General features: G+C 44.9%; 1 long non-coding RNA gene across 2 annotated transcripts in view; it reads right to left on the reverse strand.

Annotated features, from left to right (window-relative positions):
• The window catches only part of LOC123369276, a 42,650-nt gene that overhangs the window by 18,727 nt on the left and 10,491 nt on the right, over positions 1 to 13,432 (reverse strand). For both annotated transcript variants that reach the window (XR_006578979.1, XR_006578978.1), the window contains exon 2: positions 6,051 to 6,208. This is a non-coding gene — a long non-coding RNA (uncharacterized LOC123369276). The remainder of the gene's footprint in view (positions 1 to 6,050; positions 6,209 to 13,432) is intronic.

The following is a 13,432-nucleotide window of genomic DNA, read 5'->3' on the forward strand; positions in this document are numbered from 1 at the left end:
CTGAATGCCCCCAGGTGGTTTGGAAAATGTGGTTGGGGCTACACCACAACCCCACTCATGTTCACAAGCCACTGGATGTTCAGGCAACTTGGGCAGAGCCAAACTCCAGCTTTGGAAACCCCACATGGCATCCAACTCCCATTTGAGTCTCCAGGCAGCCACCTGAATGGCTCCCACCCAAATGTTTGAAAATGTTGCCTTTAACTTCTCTGTGCAGCAGTTTTCCCAGCTGTAAACAGGAAAGGCGGCTTCTTGGCTGAAAATAATCTGAGGAGGTGGGCTAAGCTTCTCCCACACTCTATAGACACCTGATCGAAAGGTCTTTCCATGGGAAGCCGTGGCTGACACATTTGAGATGGCACATTTGACTGACACATTTGAGATGGCACTGGACAAAGCACCGAAGAAACACATTGTATGGAACAATCCTACATTGGCCTCTAGTGGATGGCTTATTAGTTTTTCCATCTCTTCTAGTTATCTACTTCTATGGCTGCAGACAAGGCATCTTTCAATTTTTGTCAAAAAACAAACAAACAAATAAACCACAGCTTCTTTCCAAGCTGCTTCAAACAATTCCAGCTAAGTTGGGATACTTTTCCCAAAGGTTGAAATTTACCCCTGTACAGAGGGCTACATACCACTTAAGTCCTTAAAATAGGGCTTTTATAGGACTTAAGCAGTGCATATGTAATCATAGGCAGGTGGGATTGAACCTGGGGCCTCTGGAGTTTATGCATGAGCCTCTACCGCATGAGCTAAAAGCCAACCGGCTGTTAGCTAAGGCTATAGAGCAGACTCATTTAATCTGTTTCTCTAAGTGGTCTTGGTGCCACTAGATGGGACAGAACACCACACCCAGACGGTGTGTGTGTTACACTTAGGTCTTGCGCTGGCTCACTAGATGGGGTGAATTTCACCCCTTGAGAAAAATATCCCAGCTTGGCTGGAATTGTTTGAAGCCGTATATAAAGAAGGTTCAGCTGCTGTGCTTTATTATTTTCCCTCAGGATGCACACCAAGGCCAGAAGAATGGCTGGGCTTTTGCCCTTATGAAAACTCTTCCAGCATTCTATAGTAATGGTCCAATATCCACCGCTTTACCATAACATTTCTATAGCAACCATTGCTGTAGAATTGTGTACCTTTCCAGTGAGTGATGCTGCCTCTCATTGTATCCCAGTGTCACTGCAGGATCACACAGAATTACATGCCCCCAGCAAGAGCTGGATGAGAGGGAACGTGCTGTTGCATGGATTCTGGACACATGTGCCTATTGATAAGCCATTTGGGGGTGAAGCTTTGAGTAGGGGAGAAAAAGGGTGAATGACGCAATAACTTCAGAGCCAGATCCTCAGCCGGGGCCTGATCTAAAACCCCTTGAAGACAAATGGAAAGACTCTTTTTGACTTAAGTGGGCTTTGGATTGGGTCCCTGGTATAAATCAGCAGAGATCCATTGTCTCCAGTGTAGCTGCACTGATAATCACCAGCTGAGGTTCCACCCCTCAGTGGTTTTAGCTTTCCCTATTTTTTTGGCTGGGAAGTGTCCCCAAAAAACAAAGATGGGAAGCTCTGGAAGAGGAGCTTCCCATAGAACGTATGCTGCCCAGTTAATCATCACCCCTAAAGGGTGGAGAGTGGTTCTTTAGCTCTAGACAAGTATTTTAATTGTTGAAGGATTCTTGAAAACTTTTTGGAAATGAGTGTAGGTGACAGGCACCAGACTGACACAGCACAGCAGACTGACTGAAATTCTTTGTTTATCCACAGAGCCGATATAATATGGGCAGTAACTGTGTAAGCCCCCAGTATCACCATGCTAATGTGCCCACACTCTGGAAGAGAAGCAATTGTCTATTGGGTAATTCAGGCTCTATGTTCAGTTCTGAGATACATACCTACCAGTCCTAGAAGGTGACGTGTGTCTCCTAGGAGATGCACAACTCCTTCAATTTCCAACAAAGGCCATATGAGTTGATACAGTTCAGCACCTCTCAGAATCAGGCCCGTTAAAATACTATACATTTAGGGCCCAATCTTGCTGCTGCTGAAATCAACTGCAAGATTACCATTGATTTCAATGGCAACAGGCTCTAACTTTAAGATTTCTTGGCTGAAATCAACCCCCTGGTCTACAGAGGAAAGCCTGTTCATAATCCCTGAGATTTCCAGTCCCGAAGCTCTGAATTGTTTCTAAACTGAGTGTTTTTAAGAGATTTCCAGGAGGACGGGCCTGCTCTTAAACCTTCCTCTGAAGCAGTGTTATCTGTCCAGACATTCAAGAGGGGAGGAATTTGACTGGAACCTTCTTCATCACCTCTAAACAAACACTCCCATTATCTGGCAGATGCTTCCCATTCCTCTCACTCCACAGCTGGGCAGCTGTGAGGAACATGCCAAGATACATGGGGTGGGGTAGATAAGGCATTCTGTGAAGCCAAGGCAGAGGGAGAAGCAATCAGTGCCCCAGCACCGGTGTGCTAAAGTAACAATGATGGGCTGTTAATTTACATAGGGCATTTAACTTGTTTTTAAGCATTAAAAAACAAGTATTTAACTTTCTATTAAAAGCTTATTAATTATTATGATTTATTACAGTAGTGCCTGCAGGTCCCAGCTCTGACAGGGATCCCATCATGCTACACATTGTGCAAACACAGAATGAGAAACAATCCCTGCCCTGAAGAGGTTAAACAGACAAAGAGTGGAAGGAGAAACACAAGCCCACAGAGGTGACGTGACCTGGCCAAAGTCACCCAGCAGCTCAGTGCCCCAGTCCGGTGCCCTATCCACAGGTGCAGTATAGTCCAAATTAATTTCATTAGACACAGAACTTCCATCATAGACCTCCCAGTGCCACTGCATTCTTCAGTTTATGCAAATAAGAAAACACAGCTAGATAAAGAAAAATGCACTTGGGCAAATGTTACATTTTTAGGTCATTGGTTCTTCAGATTAGTAAGTTTATAAGAATTTTGTATAGTTTATCTAAAGCATAGCCAAGTCAGTGATATCGTGAGTTCAGGGTCATTGCTCCATAGATTTTGATGCTGAAGTCTTGAGGTTTGGAGAATTTATGAGTAAATATCCCAGAGGTGCTCACTAACTTCCTTCCCATTTAGGGTGACCAGACAGCAAATGTGAAAAATCAAGACGAGGGTGGAGGGTAATTGGAGCCTATATAAAAAAAAGACCCTACAATTGGAACTGTCCCTATAAAATCGGGACATCTGGTCACCCTATTCCCATTGCATTCTGGGAGCAGGGGAAGCGAAGTCTAAGATGAAAGTGAAGCTTCTATATCCTGAGGGGATCTCAGTGAGAGAAGAACCCTCTACCAGAAAGGAAATCAAAAGCAATGGGTAGATGGGTAGGAAAAGATACCATTCTATTGTGACTAATGTTGTAGAAGAAATAAAATAGATTTTTAAATCAGAACTGGTACAGGGCTTCTCTCTCCTCTCTTTTGCTAAAGAGTAAATAATCAGGTGTAACTCCACTGCAGTCAATAGATATATGCTAGAGTACAAAACTGGTGTAAGTGAGAAGAGAATCAGGCCCTCTGCATAGGATGCTGTTAAGTGCTATATCAGTCCCTGGGTATTTGTCCACACTGCTATAAGCAAATACCAGCCCACAATAGCCTGACTGAAATTAAAATGATCTCCTTCCATCGAGGTATAATCTTTATAATGGAGCTTGCCAATGAGCACTGTGGCATCATGGGAATGTGTTTGTGAGAATTAGCTGGAGGTACTAGTATTCTTGTTTTTACATTTGATGAAATATTCTTTCATTAACAGATGTTCAAACTGGGATTTTCCTTCTGTATTTTTTTCGTCTGTAGCACAAGAGACTCTAATCTCTAGGAAGGTGGAATCCATTCAAGAAGTCCTAGTTGTCTGAAACATCGTAGGCTGTTTTTAATTTTCTATAGAATGTACAGTATCTCTCTGTATAATGGATAATTGTTTTGTTTTGAGGGTCCTCTGAGGAGACTTGACACTTCTATAGCGTCAATTCTGCTACTGTTAGACCTACCTTATTCCATCCGTGGGGCTATCCTTAGAGTATAAGGTGGTTCTCAAGGCAAGACAGAATGGCAGCATATGAAGGGGCTAGTTAAGTGATTTACCCAAGAGTTTATGGTGAGTCAGGGGCACACTAGGGAAAAGAACACAGGAGTCCTGACTCATGCCCCAATCACTAAACTGCACTACAGTGGCACTGTAGTTGTCCTGTAGTGTAGACGGATAGGGTTTTTCCATTGCTGTAGATAATCCGTCTCCCTGAGCGGCAGTAGTTAGGTGGAAGGACTCATTCTGCCATCAACCTAGCCACATCTACACTGGGGATTAATGCAGAGCAAGTCTCGTTCCTTTGCATACAGGAAAATCAGAATGACCCATCATTTCTCTGCACTAATTCACATAAGCCAAGGTGGAATCAAGGGAATCCTGAATCAGTTCTTGTCTGATAAAATAGAAGGAGGAAAAAAAGGAAAAAAAGAAATCATAAAGCTGGTTACTATTACTAGCACAGTAGGTTAAGAACAGATTTCCACAAGAGCTCAGGGCCACAGCTGGGGCCAGATTTTTGAGAGCTCATACCCTATCCAGAATCTAAATCAGAGTTAGCTTTCTAGATGCGCTCAGCACCTAGCGGCTCTTATTGGGGCATCTATGGCCAGGTTTTCCAAAGACCGCAGCACCCAGCATGCTGAGACCTTTTGACAACCTGGCTGCTTGTTTTGGTGGCTAACCAGGAGCTGTGCTTTCCTGAAAACCTGGTCCTGACCATGAGTAGGAAGATCTGTTGAAAATTCAGGCCCTAGTGTAGAATTACTTTTTGGTTTTTTAGCACACAAGTTCAGGTAGCCAAAACCAGTTGGGATGTGTAACTCTGGACTAGACTGTAAATTCCTTGGGTCCCTATCTGATATTTTTGTTTAGTGCTGAGCACCCTGTTAACATTCAATTAATGCGAAATACTGTAATGAATGGATTTCAAAAGCTTCAGCAGTTTGGTGTAGTTGAGCAACCAATACTTTAGAGGCCAGATCCTCAGCTGGTACAAATTGATATAGCTCCATTGAAATCAATGGAGTGACTTTGACTTATCCCAGCTGAGGATCCGACTCTAGATCTTTATTTGAACCTTGTCTGAACTTCTTCGGCCTAGAGATCAAGCTGGAAATCTTAACAGAGTTAAGCAGGGTCAGAAATACTGGTTTCAGCAGGGTCAGAAATACTGCAAGGCAGCATTCCTCAGGGTATTTCAGTGCTCTTACCTCCAGTCAAGTCCCAAAGAGGGCAGAGGAATGTGAAAGTTTTTTTTTTTTAAATGTTAACTGAACTTTTCAAACTTGAAAGAAGGGTCAAGTTCAGAGCGGTTCAAGTTTCAGGTTAAGGTTGAATGCAGATCTTACTCTATCTGAGAAGGTTCACACATCCCTAGTTCAAATATAACTTCATGATTATTAATGAGAAGTGACAGTGAGCTTCTGGACTGAACTTAGCCCTCACTGAACATTTGACTGTAATAGAAAAACTAACACTCAGTTTGGCAAATTTGCCACTATCAGCAGTCTGGGTCCAGTAGAGGACTAACTCTGCAATAGCAGATCAGGGCCACAGCACTGCAACTGGTGGCATATCACTAGACCCTAATGCACATGTAGAGTTCCAGGCTGGTGCTAGGGTCCAATCAGGGCCCAAGACTAAAGGAACAGGCCTGCAATAGCAGGTTTGGACTGTGATATCTTAACAGATCTATGTGGGGCTTAGGACTGGAATTGCAGGAGAGATAGCAGTTTGGATTGATATCTGTTAGTGGAGCTGTAGGTGCCCAGGGTTGAAATAAAAGGGGTGCTGAAGACTTAGGATGTGGGTACATTGGCAGGACTGCATGAGGCCCAGGACTAAAATAGCAGGGGCATCACTTATCAAGTTTCCCTGACCTACACAGCTCGTCCCACACTATACATATTTCTAGCCAGTGTCCATAGCCCTTTCCCCTCATATGCACTGAAAATGCTTCTGAACTCACCTATCCACAAGCCATATAATAGATCTTAGAGAGGGAGGATGTGCCACTCAGAGGATCCTTCAGGTGCTGCTTTAACAGGCTGCTTGCCTATAGCTGCAGAGAGACACAAACAGCTTTTTCAGGGAGAAGGTGGTGGTTCTTATTCAAACAGCTCCCATCTGCAGGGAAACAACAAACGATTAAGGAAAGCGAGCTTAACCATTAATGAGGATGGACAATGATTAGGGATGTGGCTAAGTTCTCTGTAACTTAACAGCCTCTTTCTTGTCTCAGTGTAGTTGAATTATTTTTGGAAGGCCGGGGCTGGTTAAAGTCTTTTCAAGAGTTAATGAGCCAGAGGAGAGTCATTTTCCAGGGGGCTCTGTTTTGAACCCTCAGTTTTAGCATCAGGAACACTTACAGACAGTTACAGCACTTGGCGTGGTGCAGGGGGGTTTCATGGTTTGGGGGAAACTGTGGTCACACTGTTTTAGGATCGGGGGAAGCTATCCTTAGACTAAAGACTTTGGATCGGACCCTCGTCTATGGCTAACCCCAGCGGTGCTAAGCAAAGGTGCTTTAAAGCACTTCATTGTACCTCCTGGATCCTGCTGCTGCCACCCCGTGCAAGCCAGCACCCATGCACCATGTTAGAGCAGCCTAATGGATACCCTAACTTTAATCAGGCTGCAACAGACACAGGGGCTGAAAACACGGCAGAGGACTGGTGTGATATAGGAGAATCCCAAATCATGGCAAGAAGCAAGTGCTTTATGCCATTTGAAAGGGGATAGTCTCACTTCCCCAAAGGGATACACCCTAGAAAAACCCAAGATAATGCACTTTAAAACCGCCTTCCCCTCCCGCCCACACGAGCCCTGTACAGTGGGACTGCTGGTAACTAATGCACATGTGCTTACAGGGATACACAAGATAAGTCCATTATATTTTTTAAGATCCCTAAAACAGTTTTTCTGAAGCATGTGACAGAGACGCTATATCTGATGGTGGAGTGTGGTAATATGATCATATTGGCATTCATTTGGCATGTCCTGCAGAAACCACCCCTGGCTTCAACACTCACGAATATTGCGCCCATCCTGAAGTTATGCCAGTAAGAGCTTTTTTTATCACTCGTGATAGACAAATAGATAGAGCCAAACTAAAACTCTCTGAGCTAGACTTCACAACTGGCCTATTTCTCTATATGAGGCCAAACCAAAACCCAAGATATGGACTTTCCCAAGTTTAGATCTGGATAGATACAGCTGCGTGTGCACGTATATGTCCTATTGTATATGTGCTATGTACATGCAATGTACATCATCTCCTCAGCTATCACTGATGTGCACTGAATGGGAATGTTACTGCTGTTTAACTGTGCACAGCAAATCTACTGACTACATAACAGGAAGTACAGAAGAATGACACATCCACGGGGGTAATTGATGTAGGAAGAATGTAATTAAATTATCCAGCTGAGAGTTGGCTCAGACACCAGGCTTGGTTGGCTAATTTACCTGCGGGCAAAGGGAAATGATTGAAAATGTTTTCGTTGTTTTGTTTTGTCAGGCAGGGCAGAAAGAGCCAATGGTGGCAACTTGCACTGTGGTTTTGAGAAAGTTACCACTCAGCACATTCTATCTCATATTCAGTTGTCTAAACTCCAGTCAGCTGAGGGGAGGGGACAGATAACAAATTTCTAATGGATGCTCTGGCATTTGTTGCTGTTATGCCTTCCAGTGGGTGGCCAGAGAATGTAACCAACTGGTGAAAATCCTTATTAAGTGGCTGGACTCACTGTATGGGCATATTCTGTGCATTCCCAAAGCTGAGCCTCCAACCAGGATGTTTGTGGGTGACAAAGAACAGCTCTCCCAGGAGATTCCCTCTGGCCCACCTGTCTGAGCTACAAGTGTCTGACCTTAGGAAAAGTTATCCATATATTTTCTTTTTGTGTATGAGTCCACCACAGAGTTCCCTTTCCCCATCATGTCGTCACTTCCTTAATGTGACCTGCCTTGGCTATGGAATGTGTGGAACTTCTTTCAGAGCCCATCACCATCACGCTTTGCAGAGGCACTGCAGAGCAATACAAGTTGCTCCTGTGAGGACACTTGTAGTACCTGCTAACCCAGAGTGCAAGAGGCAAGGGGTTGGAATCAAACCCAAGCCTTCATTGGACACTTCAGTTTGTTAGCTACAGGGTTACTTGGCCAGCCTTGGTATACGCCTTAGTATTAAAGCAACACCAGCAAGGTGCTCTGCCCTCATCATTATTTCTCGTAGTTATAGGAACATAGGAATTGCCAGATTGGGTTGGACACATGGTCCAGCTAGTCAATATTCTGCCTCTGACAGTGGCCAGTACCAGGTGCTTTAGAACAAGGAGCTAGAAGCCGGTTGGTGGTTAGTTATGGGATAAAGCTGCCTACAGGGAAAGCTTCCTTCAAACTCCCATAAGTGACTGGCTTATGTATTGCAGCATGAGGCTTTTTTAGCCCTTAAAAAGCGAATTAACCTATCTACTGTAACTATGGATGTAGTCGCTGTGACCCATGTAGCAAATATTTGAAATTATGGCAGGTGGTTTTGGGCTGTGATTTGGGAAAATGTGAACTTTGTGCAGGACATGGAGATTCTGTCCAGTAGAATCATTTTTTGTAAGGGGTACCGGTGGTTGACACTTTTCCTCTTCAAAGTGCTCTAGAAACACTAATCTTCCCAACTCTCCTGTGGCATCGGTGGTGTTATCTCCATTTTTGAGGCAGAGAGGATTAGTGGCTTGCCCAAGGCCATAAGAGAAACATTAGACCTGAGATAGGAAGTCAGCAGAACCCATCTCCAGTAGACAATGCCTCGCTCTCTCAACATGTGGCACAGCTTGACAATATTTCCACCAGTCTCTTTGTTAGACACGGGCCCCTTCATGCTCCCACTTGGGTGACCAAGAAGCAATCATGGGAAACAGCACTGGCAAAAATGGGGGCCAGTTCCTCAGCCAGCATAAATCAATGTAACTCTATTGTCGTCAATGGAGCTTCACCAGTTTACTCCAGCTGGGATTTCTTCCAGGTTTTCACAGACTTGGAACAACCTTTCCCCACAGAAACCACCTTGTGGCTGACATACTTTTAGAGAATCCCTTATGGAGTGAGGTTATGGTCAGTAAAGGGTCTCTAAGCATGACTACTCTGTGTTCCATGTCAGACTACTCCCCTTCTATGATTTCTGTCTAGTATCAAAGTTGCTCAGTGTTTATAGGTTGAACCAAGGTTTTTCTAGCTGTCAGCACTGCAAGTTTCACCTGGTATTGGAAAGATAAGATAGGTTCCTTCCAGCCATGTATGTAACTCAGAAGCCTGAATGTATTTCCAAATGTTTCCAAACTATATGAAACTTTTTGAGTCTGCAAACTTGGATGGAACTTTGCAAATGATTGAGTTTGGGTTTAGTTTATATTCTGAGCAAAGGCACAGCGTGGTTCTTATTTTATTCATTCTCTTTTAACCACCCCTTCTGCTCTGAAGTCATCCCCCACAGTGAAAGTGCCAAGATCAGGACTTAGCTAGTAGCTTTGTTGATGAGGAAAGCAGAATGGCACACAGCTCCCCCTTCTAGAGTTACATGGGCTCTGGAGTAGTGACTTGAATGAAAACCTGTTTTTGCAGTATTTGGAGCAGTTTTCATGTTACTCAAGAGGTGCAGAGGGAGTAGATGTGGAGAGTGTTTAGTCGCTTCTCTGATCACAAATATGAAACTTTCGCCAAAGATGCCAACTTGACTTTGTGAAGGAAGGTAGAGCTGACCAGTTTCAACCCTCCTGCTCACCCACCGTTGAACTCAGCTGACAGATGGCTTGGCATTTTTTCGGTCAGTGAATCAGCCATTCCTACCCTCATCACTTTCCTAATATGTAACAAATATCAGCTCAAACACCATGCAGAAGCATACCATAGAGTCCTTTTTTAATACTAATACACTTGGGTTGTTTGAAGAGACTATTGCAATACAAACCTAGCTCTTAGACATATGTCTGCTACTATGTGGCTCCCAGCCCTAGCACCTTGGCAGGTGATCTGGTCAACTTACATGAGCAAGTCTCATTGGTAACTTTATGGGAGACCTTACAGGAAAATCCAGTTGCTGCAGGAAGCATTGTTGGCAGCACTCTTGTCTTTGGGACAATGGTGAACTAAATAGTACAGCTAATGGTAAGAAACCCCAAATCAGGACAAACCATAAGAGCTAACACCAGGCTCTTGACAAAGGATCAGATTCCCCAGTGCAGCCACTTTGCACCATGCTGTTGGTGTCTTCTGGCCCTACAGCCCAGGAAGGATTGCTCCAGTTAAGGGGTGACCCCACCCTCCTGTGATTTAGGGCAGCTCTACACTACCGGTTAAGCATTCCCCCCTGCCCTGAGCACCACAAGTTTCACGCTGTCCACACTGGTACTATATTGGCAGGAGACACTCTCCCTCTGACATACCTTCCGCTTCTCACCGAGGTGGAATAATTATGCTGACAGGAGAGCACTCTCTCGTCGGCATAGCGCGCGTTCACCAGACATTCTACATCAGTGCAGCTGCATCAGTGCCCTTAGAATTGATGTCACCACTTCTCTTCTGTGCTGTGAGCATAGCAGAGGAAAGGGGGCTGACTTCAGTGGCAACTGTTCTTAGAACCACTGAAAATCAGGTGCAAAACTTCCCATTGCCCTGGACTGACTTTCATCCAGCTAAATGTATGGGTGACTGTAATTTGGAGAGAACCAAGATGGGAAAAGGGAACATTTCCGTGGCAGGTTGATTTTGAAAAATGGCAGCTGTTTGAAGCAGCTGAAGAGGGAGACATTGGAAATGTTAACAGTCATGCTGCTGGGGAGGGAGAGGTAGGCAGAATGCAGGTGAGGCAGCCAGAGGAACAATTCATCAGATGGAGGACACTGTCACCTGTGTGGTATCTATATCAAGTGTGTATGCTGCTGCGATATCCTTTGAGATACAGCATGGATGTAAGATATTATTGTTGATGATGATGAGAAGTAATTTACCACAGCAATCTGCAAAATCACATTCGCTGCTGATGTTTACCACTGAACTTCCTAAAAACATTGGTGCTGACTTGAAAAGCTAGACTTTGTAGTTGATTATTGGCTGGCTGTTTATTTGTTTTTCTTCTCGTATCCTGTCCAAATGCTAAATCCTGCAGTCAGGGCTGGGTTTACAAGTAGGCAGCATATACCTAGGGTGCTGAAGTTTTCGGGCCTTCCCACTGGTCCCATGCCAGCTGGGATTAGCAGCAGCCAGGGTTGGAAGCCACTGCTCCAACATGGTTCTAGCCCAGCTTTAAGAGTCACCCATTATTACTACTCCACACTGTGCTTCTGGTGTCAGACTGTCTAGCAACCAGCCCAGCCCGAGTCCTTCGTCTGTGACTTTAATAGGAACTTTGCCCGAGCAGGGGCTACAGCAGAACATGTCCTGAGTTTTTTTTCTGTTGGTGCAAAGAGAGTAAATGAATAACAGGAAGCGGAGTTGAATCAAAGTGAGTGAATGCAGAGATAGGGCTCAAACCAATGATGTGCTGAGCAGCCTCCTCTTCCATGGGAGCCATTCGACATGCGGGTGTGCAACAGCCTGCTGAATTGGGCACCTGCAGAATGCTCAAAGGTTTTGGGGTAGGGAGAGGCATTTGTATACAGTTATACATTACTGTTTATACAGTTCCTGAAATGGCAGGCCTATCTTTGTCTGCCAGACTTTGGACTGTGTGTTTTGGGCTCAGAGTTCTATGTTTTCCTTGTGGGTTAAAATTAGAAAGAGGATAAAAAGAACACAGCTCTCAAACACAGATTAGCCCAAATGAAAGCGTTTCTGCTACCCCGTCAAGCTACTATGCTAGGGAGTATTGGGGAGAGGGAAGCTTTGCATCCTCTGTAGCAACAAGAAGCCATCTGTTTTCTGGCACTTGTATCCACTCCAGTGTTATTTACTCTGGAAAGATCTATCAGTTTCTCCTATGCCTAACTGAACATAATAATGAACAAATAACAATAGCATAATGCAAATGATTGTTACAGGCCCCCGCTAAGTTCGGGGCCCCATTGTGCTAGGCACTCTACAGACTCAGTGAGAGAGAGTCCCTGCCCAGAAAGCTTACATTCTCTCTTTGGTACGAGTGACTAAACAGAGGAGCAGTGAAATCAAAGAGTTAGAATAAGACAGTATAACCTGTGCCTACATCATCCCAGCTCCTTAAACCATGAGGAGATACTCAGACTAAAAAATGTGCCAGCTTTGACAGTCCCAGCACTGGGAAGAGGAGAAGGGGAAAGATTTGATTTCACTGCGGGTTCCCAGGACCCATAAAGAGCAAACCTGCTGTCCAGCCAGGCCTTTTAGTTTTGGGAGGAGCCAACCACAAGGAGCCCAGTCAGATACTCCAGCGGACTAGTACAAAAATTCTCAACCAGGAGCTTGGGGCCCACTGGGTTGCCATGAGTAGGTTTCACGGGGTCCCCCAAGCAGGACCAGCATTAGACTCACTGATGCCCAGGGCAGAAAGCCGAAGCCCCGCTGCACAGGGCTGAAGCCCGGGACCCTGGGCCCCGCCACCCGGGGCTGAAGCCAAAGCCTAAGCAACTTAGCTTCACAGGGCTCCCTGTGATATGGGCCCCAGGCAAACGCCCAGCTTGCTACCCCTTAACTCCGGCCCCATCAAATGGGAACAATAGCTCTTTCTCACAGGATGCATGAAAGGTACTCAAATACTATCGTTTATGGGGAAAGGGCAGTTAGATATTTATTTTTCTCTCAAGATGTATCTCCCTGTCACTTTTTCTTAATCTCCCTCTTATCTCCGTTTTTCATTCTTTCTTTCCGCTAGCTTACCCCCTTTCCTCTTTCTCGTGTTCTCATTCCATCTTTCTTGTGCACCTATCACAGGCTGGCCATCTTAACAGATCAACTCTTTCTCTGACCACCTCACTGAAGGGAATTTATTTCTCAAGATATTATGGTGCTGGTGTTACCCCGCGGCCAAGAGAGGCATGCAAAAACAAATACCCCCTTAGACCTCAACGCTGACCTGCAGCACCCCTCCATCTCCAGCTCTGGGCCTCCTTACGGGGCTCTGCCAGTACAGACCTGTACATACTATTCCAGGTCCATCCCTCTCTTGAGCAGAGTAACTACTCACTGTACCAAAGAGTGTCATGTTTTGTTAGTCCTTGCTCAAATAGATATTTTCCTCTCTGAATGTAATAGTATTTTCATTAATAATGCACTGATTATATTCAAGGCAACCCATTGGTTTCTCCAGTTAATACCCAAGTGCCCCAGGCAGCTGGGGCATGGGCTTGGGGGCTTGACCTCTGAGACAGTATCACTGTTTAAGCA

The sequence above is a fragment of the Mauremys mutica genome, chromosome 4, assembly GCF_020497125.1.
Source record: "Mauremys mutica isolate MM-2020 ecotype Southern chromosome 4, ASM2049712v1, whole genome shotgun sequence".
Taxonomy (NCBI): Eukaryota; Metazoa; Chordata; order Testudines; family Geoemydidae; genus Mauremys; species Mauremys mutica.